We start from the raw sequence: 15,626 nt of genomic DNA, 5'->3' as shown, positions 1-15,626 counted from the left end.
AGGCAGACAAGCCCAGTGTCCCCAAGGTGCCCAAGGGCTGCAAGTGAGCGCCCAGGCCCCACACGAGACAACGTGGAGGGGGACCTTCCCTGCTGGGCCACGACCTCCCCTCCCCTCCCCCACGCGCCTCTCTGACCTCACCTCCCCCATGCGCAGCTCTGGCCTCCCCTCCCCCAAGCGCTGCAGGGAGATTTTTGAAACAGCCCGGGTGATGCCCTGATTGGCTCTGGCCCTTAGCGATGGCCGTCGCCATGGTTATCGCCCCACCCGGCAGCCAATGGGCAGGGCCCTGGTTGGCTAGCTGGATTCAGCCTCCAGGCCTGGCCCCCTCCCTCTTGCCACCTCTGGGCTCGCAACAATTGCTCAGGGTGCAGGGTAGGGCAGCGCTCCCCTCCCCACCCAAGCCACAATAAAACATTCTTGACCTTTGCAAAAAAAAAAAAAAAAGATTCTAGTTTAGACAGAAAGATTTAGAAGTGAAATGTGGTGGCACATGCCCGTAATCTCAGCAGCTCTGGAGGCTGAGACAAGACTCTCTCAAATTCAAAGCCAGCCTCAGGGATGGTGAGGCACTAAGCAACTCAGTGAGACCCTGTCTCTAAATAAAATATAAAATAGGGCTGGGGATGTGGCTCTGTGGCTGAGTGCTCCTGATTTCAATCACTGGTACTCACCCCCCTCCAAAAAAAAGAAGGATATAGAAATCTGTAACTTTTTTTACAAGTCACCTTTGAATAGTTTTGGATGCTAAAAATTAACCAATGTGCCGACATATTTATATATTTCCTGTTTCATTCTCTCTGAGATGCCATCACCTTTAAGACACTTAGAACATTCTTATTCTATGTTCAACTCAAAAGAAAAATTTCCATGTGGTTACAACATGCCAATTTTAAGATTTCATCCATCTCAGATGTGCATCTTAAAAAATCAATGAAATGCCTTAATTATAAACCACAGAATTGTATGGTAAATTATTTGTTTTTCTTCCAATTAACTCTTATGTCTCTCAAATGTAAAACTCCAAAAAGGCATGCATGTTTTGTCCATTTGATGACATTTCCTCCATGCTTAGAAACTGGAACATTTTCAATATCTTTGTAACTCGTTATTTATTTAGTTTACATAGGAACATGTGAATATGAAAAAAAAAGTAATGATTTTTAACAGTGTTTTTAACAGTACTGACCTCTTTTACTCTGGGAAATTTTACTTGCTCAAAATAAAAAAAAAGTAATTATTTTCAATTTGGCTGGCTTCTCAGGTCAAAGAGATTCAATACATCTCTACACAATTGAAAATATATTCTCTTCTGAGAAGTCTTTACTTACATGTTTCCACAGCACCTTTCAATACTAATAAGCAACAAACACTTTACAAGATTTTTAAAAAGTCAAAATAAACATCCTTTTTAAAGTTAAACAAGTTGAAGAAATTTTTGTTACATTGTAGCTAGCTTGAGCTAAATGCTATTTTAATTTTTCTCTATCATAACTAGCAGTGTTTCAAATGAAAAGATAATTTGTAATGAGTCATACCATGAGATCTGGTGTATGTACATCTATTTGCATTTTCCAAATTTGCTAATATGAACACCAGTAAGTAGAAAGGGTTATTTTAAAAGTGATTACAGCTGGGCATGGTGCTGCTTTTTTGTTAATCCCAAGAATTTGGGAGGCTGAAGCAGGAAGATCCCAAGTTTCAGACTGCCATTTCAAGAAGAGGAGAAAGGGCTGGAACTCAGTGGTAGAGTGGCTCTGGGTTCAACCCCTAGTAAGTAACCCACCCCGCCAAAGTGATGACATGAATGTATATTCTACTCAACTCAGAACTACTATCGTACACACGGCTGTCACTTCCCAACTCTGTTCTCACATCAAACTGCTAAAATGATATTAGTGTTTAGATGTCAACATTTCTAATGTGAATTCCCATTAAACACAGACAAACATAACCTTGTCTACCAAGATTCTAGAATAATTGACAAAGGTGTCACTAAACAAGATCATAGCCTTTTTTATATGTCAGACACATCAGAAAAAATAATTTTCCCAGAAAGAAGTTGTTTGTCATCACTTTCTTGTTAAAATAAATTAGGTAATGGATATGTTCTCAATAGTATTCTCAAAGAGGCAGAACAGTCCTTAAGGAAAATTTTTTAGTTATCAAATATATTGAGGGACACCAATTTAGTGTTTGGGTGCCAGGATCTAGGCTTCACACAATGCTTGGGTGGGATGGATCTGTATCATCAAGATTCATCTGGTCACAAGAATTTTGATCTTAAAATGGTTTAATCAAGCCCACTTTAAATGACAATTATTTTAAGACACAATATTTAAAAGTTTTTTATAGGAAACTCTACCCCTTGCCTCTAATTATGTAAGACAAAGTAAGGGGTGCTTCAGGAGAATAAGGAAACTTTATGAAAATTAGTGCTCATTTTTTCACACTACACATTAACTCAACATAAATTTAAAATTATAGTGAGTAAACATAGACTAGTATATATGCTAACAGTATGAGATGGCACACAAATAACATCCCAATGAATCTAAAAATTACAATCTTGCTAATATTTTACTTGTTATTACTGGCAACTGAAGGGATTCATGGAAGGGTCATAGTACAACCTGTGGGTAGACTGAGGCAGCCTGTAATTGACCTTGGCATGTCATCCCTAGTTCAATCTAGCCTCTACTTTTTATTAGTTTAAATAAGGTTGTCCCAACACTAAGTGTCCCAACACTAGTTTCCATCTTCATCTCCCTCTTGGATTTTCTTGTTTGAACTAGATCCTAGTACTTTTTCTTTCTTTCTTTTTTTAACCAACTCAAAAGTCTTCACTAGCAGCAGGTGCAAGCACTGGAGCGCATGCTGTCTTTCACTACAGCTGAAGTTTCTGGTTATAAGTGAGACTGCAATGCATGTCATATATTGTCCTCCCTTTATTTCTCTTCTACATGTAAGTGCAAGTATCACACCCACTTTCACTTATGTGTGTAGGCAGGTTCTGATGTGTACAAACCTCACTGCTCAGTAGCAAAGTGGGCTTGATAAACATTCAATACCAAAGAGAGGAGCCTTGGTTCTGGGGTTGACAACCAACTGTTCCAGACTGGAATCCCATGCTTCAAGGGTTATCTAAACGTTCCTTTGCCTGAGGCAAGGCTTGGGCTCCAGTATTTCACTTTCCTTGGGTGAGTGACACCACTTCTGGAGTACAAAGATCACTCTAAGCCCACCTCTGCTCTCTCACACAGGGCCAAATGATAGTTTAGGGGTGGAAGTGAAAGGAAAGTGACCACAACACTCGGAGTGACCAAGAGATCTTTATTGCAGCAGTGCAAAAGAGGAGGAGAGAGAAAGAGAGAGTGAAGAAAGAGAGAGCAATGGAGAGTGAAGCAAGAGATTGAGAAAGAGAGAACAAGAGATGGAGGCACCAGCAGGAGGGAGTTTTTAAAGCCAAATTCTAATGGGGTCTCTGGGTCTGCAAGCTGCCTTGTTGGTGGACAATGATTGGATTACACAGTAGTTGCTAAGGGTATCCTCTTCTGCCTTCAGGCATATGGGGCAGGGGTCAGATGTGGGTTTCTGTTGCACCAGATGGGTGGGGGTCGAGTGCTCAGACTTGATGTAAACAGGTGATAAAAATGGGGGGGGGGGGGCATGTGTTATCCTGCAGCTAACATCCGTTCAGCCTGTCCTACATACAACTGGGTTCAGCCTGTCCTGAACCTAACATTCCTCCCATTTTTTTTTTCTAAGTGATATGGGGAAATCATAAAATCCTCTGGCTACATCCTGCTTAATGGTGGGCAGCGTAGGACCTAGGGGGGAAAGTGGAGGAATGTTCAGGGACAGGTCTGGGAACACCAAGCAGCCAGAAATAACACCCAGTGGCTATAAACAGTTATTTTGGCAGGGGTAAAGTCCATAAAAGTTCCTTGAAACCACAAGTGATCGATGGCATCAAATCAGTCCTGGGCAGAGGAGATCCTTGGTATCAGCCATTGGTCCTGTCGTAGGGACTCTAGGAAGTATCAGAGGTAGCTTTGTTGAATCCAGTAATGTTAAGGGTTACAGCCCAATTTCAGCCAGTGGAAGGGCAATTGACCCATAAACTGAGAGTGGGTGGTGTAATCCTTGTGCCATGTCGCTTGGATGTTAAAGCACCATCTGTGGTTGGGATAGAAACTTGAAAGAAATTTAATGATTAGTAAAAGAAGAACAGGATTGGTGAGAAATTTTGAGTTTAGTGGGCGTGGTGGAAGTCCAGGACTGGATATTTGGAACAGGTGCCTTTTTCAGGTGGGAGACATGGTACCAGGGAGAATGTCTAAAAGCTTGGTCACCATTGGGGTAGTAAATATGACTGTATGGGGTCCCATCCAGCAAGGTTGCAACAACTGAGAATGTAGTTCCTGAAGTAAGACTGAGTTGAAGAGGGTCCAATTCAGTTTGTGGTTGTGCTGGGACTGAGGTGATGAATGTTGCAGGAAGGCACTGGTCTGCTTGTTTCCTGAGAAGTGGGGGCTGGACCTTTGTCTGACTGGGAGGAGGTGGGAAGTCTTCACATGGGAATGGTCTGCTTGATGAGGATTGAGGTGACAGTGTCAGCAGTTTCCCTGGATGTAGGGAAATCTTCTATCCAACCCGAGAATGTATCAACCAAAGTAAGTAGGTAGTGAAGCTCTTTGTGCCTAGGCATGTGAGTGAAGTTGACCTGCCAGTGTTCATCTGACTGGTGGCTCCTCATCTGATGTGTGGGGAGTTTAGGTTTGATGCTTCATGGTGGGGATGCTGTAGAGCAGACAGACCAAGTAGAGTGGGCCTGCCAGAGAGCAGATCTCATTTCTAGGAAGTGAAAGAGAGGTTGTAATATCTGGAAAAGAGGTTATGAAGTGTGTTAGGTGGGAAAGAGTCTCTAGAGCTAGTGTTATGCTCGAATTCGGGACCCCCAAAAGACCACCAGAGACCCAAGATCAATGTAAGCAGAAAAGAGGCATTTATTATGAGCTAGCTCGGTCCTCTGCACACACACAGCAACTGGTGATGCTGAGAGGCCCCGAGCCCAGGATTTGCAGCAGTTTTATACATTCTTTGGAGAAGGCAGAGACCCCCACATACATCATAGCATCTCTTAGCAAATCATCAGACACTGCAGGAAAATCAAATAACAACTTTAAAACATGATTAGCACATTCACTGGCGGGAACAAGTTGGGTAGAAGTGATAGGTTACAAATATTCATTTGAACTGATTGGTTTAAGCCAAGAGGGGTTTTCATGCTGAATTACATGGTTTCCCAACATGTAATTACTTGGAGGGTCATCTGGCATCCCAGGTATTTCCCTGTCTCATGCTGATTGGTGGCTGCTAGGGGGTTACTATGGGTTTCCACCTAGCCTGACTGAGTCAGGGACACCTGGTGCAGCAGATCTCTCCTGTTATTTGTAGATAAACCACTTAGCAGGTTGGGAATGTGCTTAGGAGTGCTCTGTGGGTCTTTCCAAGGACAATGGTCATGTCCCTTACTTGGACAGGCTTTGCTCTGAGGTATAGGCTGGTTTTTCACTAGAAGAGTTGGTCATGAGTCGTAGGTCTCTGTCTTGGGCATCAGGGGCTGGTAGTCTTAAAGAAGTAGTTGATTGCCTGGCTGGTTGGTGAATTTGTGTATCTGATCTTGCAGGAACTTCTGTAGGCAATTTAACATACAGAGTCATATTAGGAGAAACATAAAGAGGACTAATAGGGGTCCTGTGAGGGGGAGGAGCCAAGGCCACACTTGACTGAACACCACCCCTGGAGTTCTATTGGCCTAGTTGCTGTCTCCTCTTTTCTAGCTGTTCCTGTCCTTCATTACTCCCATGAATGACTGTGTTTTAGCTTAACTGTTTTTGGTAGGTGTTTAAGATGAAGCTGGTCAAAATTGACTTTGTTTCTATCATTAAGAGTCAGCTGAGTTCCCATAGGGATCACTTGTGGGAGAACTTGAAAGCAGCCTCTTAGTTCTGCTAGTACTCTCTGCACAATTATGGGTCCAGATCTTGCTTGACCATGTGGCTTTCCTTGGAAGAATCAGGGGCATCTCCTGTCTCAAATGACCCTCCTATTCACAGCAAGTTCACTGGTTGGGTTTTCATTCTCCAGTGGTCTCATTAATCTCCCTGATCAGGAGATTATGTGGTCCAGAGTTGCAAAGCTCTTTAGAGAAGTTCCCTGTTCCCTAGATTCAGACTGACTCAGAGGGCAAGAGTCAAATATTGGTTTTCTTGGCCTTTTTAATTTAACTTTAATTCTTGATCTTAAAGATCAAGTAACCCTACTTTGGAGTCATTCTGATATATAGTAAGATGGTAGGCAGAACATTATCTCAGGGAAGGCAAGGCTCTTTATAAATCTTAGGTAAAGTGTTCTAGTATTGAAGTTGATCTTTGTTTCTTAAATATCATTTTATAAAGTTTACATATATTGTTGTTTGATGTTACATGAATACTAGCTAACAAAATATGATGTTACATTTTAATTCTACCCAGTGTATAGGACTTCATATTTATATTATTGATAACAGGTCCAGTTATAGAAAATTAAATGATATAAATAAATCTCCAATATGTTATTCTTATAAGTCTAATATTACCATACAACTTTAGTTTGGAGAACACCAGCTTGATATAATGTTTTTTTTTTTTTTAATATACAAAAAAATAGTAATACTACCACAATTACTATAGTTGATTTTATGTTAATCAAGTTTAGCTCTTAAAGAAATAACATACTACAGTATTGCAAAATAGCAGTTGTGGTTTAACCACAGTTGTATAATGCTTAATTCCTTCAAGATTACTTGCTCAAAAACCTTACATATATAATCAACTTACACAGACCTTCTTTATCACTTACTGAATCCTATATAGCCAACATAAACAGACCTTCTTTATCACTTGTTTAAACCCTCTTATTTACTTAATCACATACACTCTCTTATCCCAAAACAAATTTTCCTTCTACTAAATCCATACTTAGAACCTTCTAATTTCTCTTTCCCATCTGTTAACTCCTTCTTTATTCACACTTTAAAACAATCCTTGTAAATTTCTGAACTTAGGCAAATTATTCCATTTTAATAAGTGATATTTTGTTATTTGAAGTACACAATTAATCTCATCTGTTTACCGTTTCATGAAAACATAAACAATGTTTAAGTGTATAGAAGTATACTTTTGTAGTGATGGACAAGGCAAGGCACCTAAGATAGCACTGAAGATGGGGAAACAGTTTTATTTGGTTGCAGCCAGATTCAGTGGGCACCTAACAGGAAGACCTTCCAGTAATTGGACAAAGGCATGGAAAAAGCCTGTCCCAAGGAACTCACACACTCTGCTGCATCCAATTTCAGAGCAAGACCCAGAACACCCTCAGCAGCCCCACCAGGACCTGAGGGAACCAGTTGTGAGCACCGCTGGGAGAAGGACCAGAGGCCAGGAAGGGCGCAGGCCTGCATGGGTATTGGAAGCTCATCCCACCACATCCCAGCAGTGTGACTTTGGGCAGGGCGCTGCACCTCTCTGTGCACCCTGAGCATGGAAACACACAAGTTAAATGCCTGGTACACAGCAAAGTGGTAGTGCCATGGCCAGCAGTGCCAACCCCGCCACCCTGGGAAACTGAGGCAGGCCCCAGGGTTGCACCCGAGTGCAAGGATTGAATGGCCAGGGGGACTGGCCCACGGCACCTGGCGCCTTGCCCTGTGCTGGGTCCCCAAATGGCAGGGACTGGGCAGCGCTGGGCAGTGCTGCTCTAGCCTCTGGGCGTGTTGGGCTGCCTCCGAAGATGCGGGCCACCCACCCGACCCACTCCCCTTGCGGCCTTGGTCTCTGCCGCTCTCAACCTCCTCAAATACCCCCCCCCCCTTAACCTCCTCAGCCCCCACCGAACACTGCTGCTGCCTGCAGCTCACGTGTTGGCCCCACCACTGCCAGTCCTAGCGAGTCTTCCCTCCTCTCTGCACTCCGCCCCAGGGATAGCGGACTGGTCTGGGTCACTGAGCCCTAGCCCAGGATCAGGACCTTTTATCCATATTCCCTTCCTGGAATCCTCTCCACCAACTATCGTGACCTGGAAGGATTAAAACCTAGGTGCTGTCATGTTTAATTTGCGGCCCCCAAAAGACCCCTAGAGACCCAGATCAAGGTGAGCAGCAAAGAGGCGTTTATTGCGAGCTAGCTCGGTCCTCCATGCACAGCAACTGGGGGCGCTGAGAGGCCCCAGCCCAGGGCCTGCAGCAGTTTATACACTCTTTGGGGAAGGCAGGCACCCCACCTGCATCATAGCATCTCTTAGCAAATCACCACACACGGCGGGAAATCCAACAACAACTCTAAAACACGATTATAGCAGATTAAGAATATGGAAAGGATTCTTAGTTCAAGGGTTTGATGCAAGTAAAATGATTGGTTTAAACCATGAGGGTGTGGCAAGGGGGGCAGGAGCCCAGCTACAGGGCTTCTAGTTTAGATATTGGCCACCACACCTAGGTGGGAGCATCTGGAATTTCAGATATTACAATATCTTGGCCTATCTTCAGTGATCACCATCTGCGGCTTTTTTAGAACTGTTTCGACAGAGCTTTTCTGTGGTATTTTCCTGACTTTAGGACTATAGTAGGTCAAAAGTTAAGTTTCAGAGCAAAATGAGGTCCCAAGTAGAATGAGGTTGCTTGGGTCTTTCAGTGGATCTGCAAATTAATACAAATCTGGAAATCTGTATGAAGATTAAAAAAAAAAAAGAAAAAAAAAAAAATAGAAATGAATACTGAGCCTATTCTGTGCCTGAGGGCTTAGGAGATCCTAGTTTTGAACTCTGCTCTCTCCTTCACTATTTATTTGGGATCACTTTACAAAGCACTCTTTCTTGAGGCTGTGACTCTCATCATCTTAACACAGTTACCCCAGGTGCTTTCTGTGACCCTGGCAGAAAAAAAGCAGGAATGCTGAGGGAGTGTCCAGAGACTGAAGGGAAGGGGCCCAAGTGCATTCCATTAATTGTTTTCCTTGATGATTTAATGGTTCCTTTTTTTTTTTTTTTTTGCAGTGTTAAATTATAGGGAAAAATACTGAAAATTGAAAAGGAAATGTGTTCATGAAGCCAGAATTAGACAGGCAGTCAGTACAGATAGATAACTTGAGTCAGGCAAAATCAAGAAGACCAATTTTGAGTGATTCCAACCATTTGGAGACTGTCCAATAAGGGAAGAATTTTAATTCTCTCAGAGTGCTTCTTTGACCCCTGTCAAGAACCTCACCCCTCCACCTGTAACCAAGGTAATCTGTCCCAAGAATTGCCCCTCTTTACAGGAAGCTTTAAGGTGGTTCATTTGTCTTTCGCTCTCTGTATTGCTCTTCCTCCTTCAGCCCACCTATGTTCCACCTTTGGGCCACCCCACCAAGAACTTCTTGGCCTATTTCTGGGCCTAGTCAAGGATTCAGGAAAGAGAAAACTAAGAAGAAAAGGCATGAGTACAAAGGAAGCCTAGAATACAAAAAAGGACAGAAATCCTCACTTCTTCGGACACCAGTGTTGTTGTTGTTTACCAGTGACGAGTCCTTGCTTCCCCAATGTTGAAGTATAACACCAGAGAAGCACGCTGAGGCAAGGTCAGAGTGGAAAGTAGAAGTTTATTAAAGGATAGCAGAAAAGACGTCTCAGAGGAAGAAGGAGACCCAAGAGGTGGTATCCGTGGAAGGGTCTTCTTCTCCTTTTTATAGCTAAGGTTTTCTTTTAGCTTTCCTGTATTTCTGTCAGGGTTCCTGTCCTTTGTTCTGTTATCTTTCAGTGATTGAATGTAGGTGTGAAGGCCTGAAGAGTGGGGAACATGTGGGCCAAAGGTAGCCTTGTGAATCCAGCAAGAAGAGCTGACCAGATTCCCTCTAAGAGTGGAGGAATGTAAGAAAAAAGTTCTCACATCTGTTGAGAATTAACCTCTGAACTATTTAACCAAACATTGGCTTATCCTGTCCTTGGATAAGGTGTATCCAGCAAAGAGATGAGAAAATTGGGAGGCTATTATTTTAAATTACATCAGGAGGGGGCTTGTTTCTGCTGCAGAGCTCAGAGGGTTCTGTCTGAGAAATCACATCACCATCAGCATACTCAAAGACAGAATTGAGTGCTTTCTTCTGACTGGGAGTTCAGGAATTCACAGGGATAGATAGATGATATATAGATATACAGATATATAGATATAGATAGATATGATGTATAGATATATAGATGTATGGATATATAGATATATAGATAGATAGGTAGATAGGTAGGTAGATAGATATAGAGAGAGATTGATACATAGATACAGATATAGATATAGATAAAGCAAGAGGTATTTAAAAATAAAGTGCATGTATGGCAGGCTGTCTGACCTGAGCCAGGGCTATAGCACGGATGATTATGGAAGAAGAAATGGTATGTGTCACCATCACACAGAAGTTTCTAATGGTTCTTCTGCAGGAACATCACCTCTCATTTTTCCAGAGACCCTGTGTGAAGACTTCCAGAGCTGTTAAGGACCTCCAAGGACATCCTGCCTGCCCCAGCCCCCTCTTTGAGTGCAGAATTTCTTATTTCATGGCAGGATGGGCCAGGAAGAATTCTAGACAGGTAGGGCTGTCCAGCCAGCTTCAACTGGCAGATCAGAGTCATTGCAAGGCCACCAGGCCTTGGACAGAAATGTTGGGGTACAGGCTTTGGATGCTGCCAATGGACCCACCTTCTTTCCTGTTTCTCTTCTGACCACCAAAAGATAGGAACAGGTTCTGTAAGGGTAAAAGAAATTGAAGTTAAAGCATAAAAGTTAAAGGGTAAAAGACCAGGTGTTGTAAAAGTTTCTAAGCTGCAAGGTCTGAGTTAAAATGTAAAGGAGGTATTGTTAGGTTTCTATGCTACCTGCAAAACCCGAAATTTCTGTAGCTGTTAAGACAATGCTTAGAACCGCCCAGTAAATATTTCCCCTGACTATTTGGATTGTTTAATAAGGGCTCTGTGTGGTCACGCATAGGCATTGCAGGGCCTGGACCAATCAGTTTAAATGTAACCCCCTCCTTAGGAATGACCTATCACTCCAGCCTGACCTGTTCCCGCCAATGAATGAACTAATCATGTTTAGGAGTTGTTGTTCAATTTTCCCGTGCCTCATGATGATTTGTTCTGATGTATACAAAGCCCTCCGCCCTCCCCAAAAAGTGTACTTAAGCAGTGCTCAGCCCCTGCTCGGGGCTCTGGGTTGCTTTCCCTTCTTGAGTGGGCACAGAGCCCCAGCATGCTGGTTCAATAAATCCCCCTTCTGCCAATTGCATGAGTGGTCACTTGGTGGTCTCTTTCTCCGACGTTTCGCGGGACCCTTACATTTGGTGCGTTGGCCGGGAAAAGCGCATCGCCGGACAAGGAGACCTCCAATGGACTCCTTTACGGGGTAAGTAAGGCTCCTCTTCCTCTTCTTCTTCCTCCTTTTCTCCTCCTCCTTGTTCTCCTTCTTGTTTTTCCTTTGCGATCGCTTAGAGCTTTTTGGTTTCTGGCTCGGTGGAGAGCGTAAGTTCTCAGAGCTTTTTGGTTCAGGTTTGGTTTTTGGCTTAGATTGGTTGGGTTGGGTTGGCAGCGTGGCCGTCAGCAGAGAGTGTAAATTCTCCCTGGCAGTGGTGACAGACGTGTCCTAATCCACAGGCCTCTCCTCTTAAGGGACGCCTTAGAGGATTCGGGGGGGGAGGCGAAAGTGCCCCCAGTTGGTAGAGGGACAAGAGTGCCCTCGTTTGTACTCTGCTGCCAACCCGTTTGGTTTCGCCGGCAATTCTTTCTCTCAGATTGGATTCACAGTCTGTCTTTAATCTTTGCCTCTAAACTTGTGTTAACCGTTTACTGTTTGTCCTTGTCTCTGTGTCACATTTGTATTGTCCCTGTCTCTGCCTGAGTAACTCCCAGTATGGGACAAAGCCATTCCACGCCTCTGCCCCTGAAGCCTTTCTTGGTCCCTGCCTCCACTCCGACCCCTTCCCCCAAGATCCTATCACTCAATCCTTCTGCTCCTCCCCCTTTTCCCTCCATTCTCCTTGAGTCACAAGATTGTAGATCTTGGGGTTGTGAACGAATGGGAGCTGCATGATGATCTTTGTGTGTCATTTTGTCTGTGTCTCTGTTAAGTGTGATGGCATTGTTTTACTTTGGACCAATGCAGAGTCCCAAATTCCAAACGGCCTTAGATGTGTGGAAGTAACTTTAGCTAAATTTTAACCTAATGCTTCTCCTGTGAGGGACCAAAAGTCAATAGAACCGCCAGCTTTTCTGTTCTCACCTTTTACACCTCTCTTAGCTGTGTTTTAAAGAACTTTGATAAACTTTACCCCCCTTTGTTGAGCGAGATTAGGGAAGCAGTGTTTTCTTTTCTTCCCGTAGTTGGCTTGAGCACGCCCACTGCAGAGGGAAATGCCTGGGGTCTAAAAACTTTGATATCTCGCTTAAACTTTTCTCAAACTTGAAACAACTGCAAGCAGAAGATGAACTTTTTGGGAAGCTGACTACTGAAAAGTTAGGAGATATGAGAAATGCCTAGTGCCTGGGGTCAGACCAAGCCAGAGGAACTAATCCTATAAGTAAAAGGTGGAACTAAGGGGCTCCCAGCAGCTGCCAAAGCCATTTTGCTTTGGGGAGTCTCCTCCTTCCTTACCTGCACTTTAGGGATTACCCCACCTCTGTTTGCTTAACTAATGAGACAATAAATTCAGTAATGTGTAGATGTTATAGATTGTTTCTTGGGGATGATCTTGGCTAAATGTGTATCTAAAAGATAACTTTTTTATTGTAACAATCTGGTATCTGAATGGGTTTCTAAAGCATTGCACTACCTTGCAGTTAAAAGTTGGGTTTAAGCAATTGTTTAGTTTGATTTCAGATAGTTCATGCTAGAAAACTTAAATACTTAGGGTAAAAAAAATTAGAAAGTTTCAATTTTGAACTGGGTAGCCTGAGAAAATTTCACTAGGTATTCCAGTGTATTAACTTGGGCAAAGATAATAAATTATGATATGATATCTATTCCCCTCAGTGTGTAAGATTCAGGGAAAAAAAAGGGTGCTAAATTAAAACGTTGGTCTGGCTTATTGAAATGACATTAATTAGCAACAGTCTTGGAAATTTTTAAGGCTTGATTTTGGATATACATGATAAAACTTAATACTACTTTAGGACCTTCAGAACAAAGGAAGCAGCTTAATGATCCTGAGGAAATTTCCTCTGATGGTGGCCTTTATATTATCAGAAAAAGATCCTATTTTCAGTTTTGTGTGGGCAAGTGTTTCTAATGTAAAGAGATATAAAGATATAAAATTTTGAGAATTGCATCTTAAACCTGAAAATTATGATTTATAGCTAAAATGCCTTAGGCATGAGGTTTCTGCTCAGAATTCCAGTTTTCCCAGTTCCTTCCAGACCTCAGCCAGGACTTAAGCTGATATGCAAATAGAAGAAGCTTGGGGCACTCAGCAGGAGACAGACTTCAGGCCCAAGGGTAAAAAAAAGAGTTAAAGTGTCTTTTTACCTGAACTCAAACTAGACCCCAACCAAAAAGTAAATTATATGGTATTTATTAATTACTGGCCAGTCATCTTTTTTTAGGACTCTTGCTTTTTCTTAGATACTGTATTTTTTTTTTTTTTTGAGCTCATGATTTTGGTCCTACAGACCTAGGTTAATGTTTTTGTGATCAACTGTGGAGTTTTGAAACATTGCAATGGAGATTTCACCTGAAAAAGCTACTAGGGTATTACACTTGTGTTATGTGTTGTATGTCAGTATGTCTGTATGTGTGTATGTCCATATATCCTGCAGTGATATGACAATTGACAGATGAGGAGCGCTCATAAAAAAAAATAAAAATGGATCCAAATATCTTTGATTCATGTGATTCAAATGGTTCAATTTAAATTGGGTAAACAGATAAAAGTAAAGATGTCTTTAAAATTAAGCTTATAAGTTTTTCTAGGTGTTCAAAAAGACCCTAATAAAATGATGATGTCTATAAAATAATCTGCTTAAATTCAGAAATTTACAGATATTGTTTTAAAGTGTGAACAGAAGGAGGTTAACAGATGGAAAAGAAAAACTAGAAAGTTTTAGATATGGATTTAATAGAGGGAAAATGTGTTTCCGGATAAGAGAGTCTATGTGATTAAGTAATTAAGAGGGTTTAAGTAAGTGATAAAGAAGATCTGTGTAAGTTGGTTATATGTGTAAGTTTTTGAGCAAGTAATCTTAAAGAAATTAAAAATTATACAACTATGGTTAAACAACAACTGTTATTTTTCAGTACTTTTCTTGTGCTCTCTTACTCTGCATAATGTTCTTCCAAAACCAATTGCAGAAAGTTTCTAATTAGACTTTCAACCAGCTTCTGCTTAGGCACTACAGGCCTCTGATGACCGATGAACCCCTAGCATCTTCAAGAGAACAGTTCACTCGGTGCTGAAGCTCACTACCAAGCACGATGGAATGCAACGGACATCAGACAGTGGGAGACAACAAGTTCAGAGAATCTCATAATCTGCCATCCTGGATTCATGAGTCTTTATGTCCTTCTGAGCTTCCTCATGGCCCTTGGTCTCTTTTCTGTCAGTCCCCCAGCATGGAACTTCTGCCAAAAATTGACCTTTGCTTTAATCTTTATCTTCATTCTGTTTTTATTCGCTCTGATTTTCTTCAGGTGCTGGTAATGCCAACTTGGCGCCTATCTGGAAGAACTTACTAATAAACAGGTTGCCTGCCACTTATCTAAGCCCTACCATCTCCCCCTTAGTTCTATATAAGCACACAGCTTTTTGCAAGGTTAATTATGGTGCTGTTAATGTGTTCATATCTTCCAGGTATACTAGTCTGTAAGGTAGAAGCTTCAAAAGTACATTATATTGAGCTGGTGTTCTAAAGTTGTATGGTAATTTTAGGCTTAAAAGAAAAAAAAAAAACATGTTGGAGAATTTATTCATATCATTTGTGTTCTACAACTGGACTTGTTATCAATAAGATATGTACAGTTCCATGTTACACTGAGATACAATTTAAATGTATTCTTAAGTTAGTGAGAGCCTAATCTGTGTGAAGGTTTTATTGCAAAACACAAAAGTACATTGCTACTTTTCTACAACAGGTTAAAAGCTTTCAGCCTTTAATTCATGTTTTAAATGTGATATTATGTTGTGTTAGCTAATGTTCATGTAAACTTGAACAACAATTTATGTAAACTTTGTAAAATGATCAGCTTCAGAACTATAGTACTTGAGATTTATAGCCCTGACTTACTTGAGATAAGGCTCTGTCCCATCTCACTACATTTGAAAGTGGCTATGAAAGAAATAATCCAGATTTCAGTACAGATAAAGTTGTGTCCAAAAGTAGGTTTTTGCCAAGATTACTAGGATCTCAAATAGGGAATTATGATGTATAACCCTGCCAGAATTCAAGGTAGCTATTATGTAAGCTAAATATGTTTTTACCCTAGTTAGTTTTGTTTTGTAGTTTGCTTATAGATGGTTTAAGGATTGCCTGTTAATGTTTTAAAGAGGTACTTCTCTAAGAACACAACCTGG

The 15,626-nt window shown here is 41.7% G+C and overlaps 1 pseudogene; it reads left to right on the top strand.

Annotated features, from left to right (window-relative positions):
- Window positions 1-239: 239 nt before the first annotated feature.
- LOC139706929 (ruvB-like 1) overlaps window positions 240-15,626 on the top strand; it is a 38,377-nt pseudogene continuing 22,990 nt past the window's right edge.

Source organism: Marmota flaviventris, chromosome 9, assembly GCF_047511675.1.
Source record: "Marmota flaviventris isolate mMarFla1 chromosome 9, mMarFla1.hap1, whole genome shotgun sequence".
Classification (NCBI taxonomy): Eukaryota; Metazoa; Chordata; class Mammalia; order Rodentia; family Sciuridae; genus Marmota; species Marmota flaviventris.
Note: the sequence above shows the minus strand (reverse complement) of the source record. Positions and strands in the feature narration are given on the sequence as shown.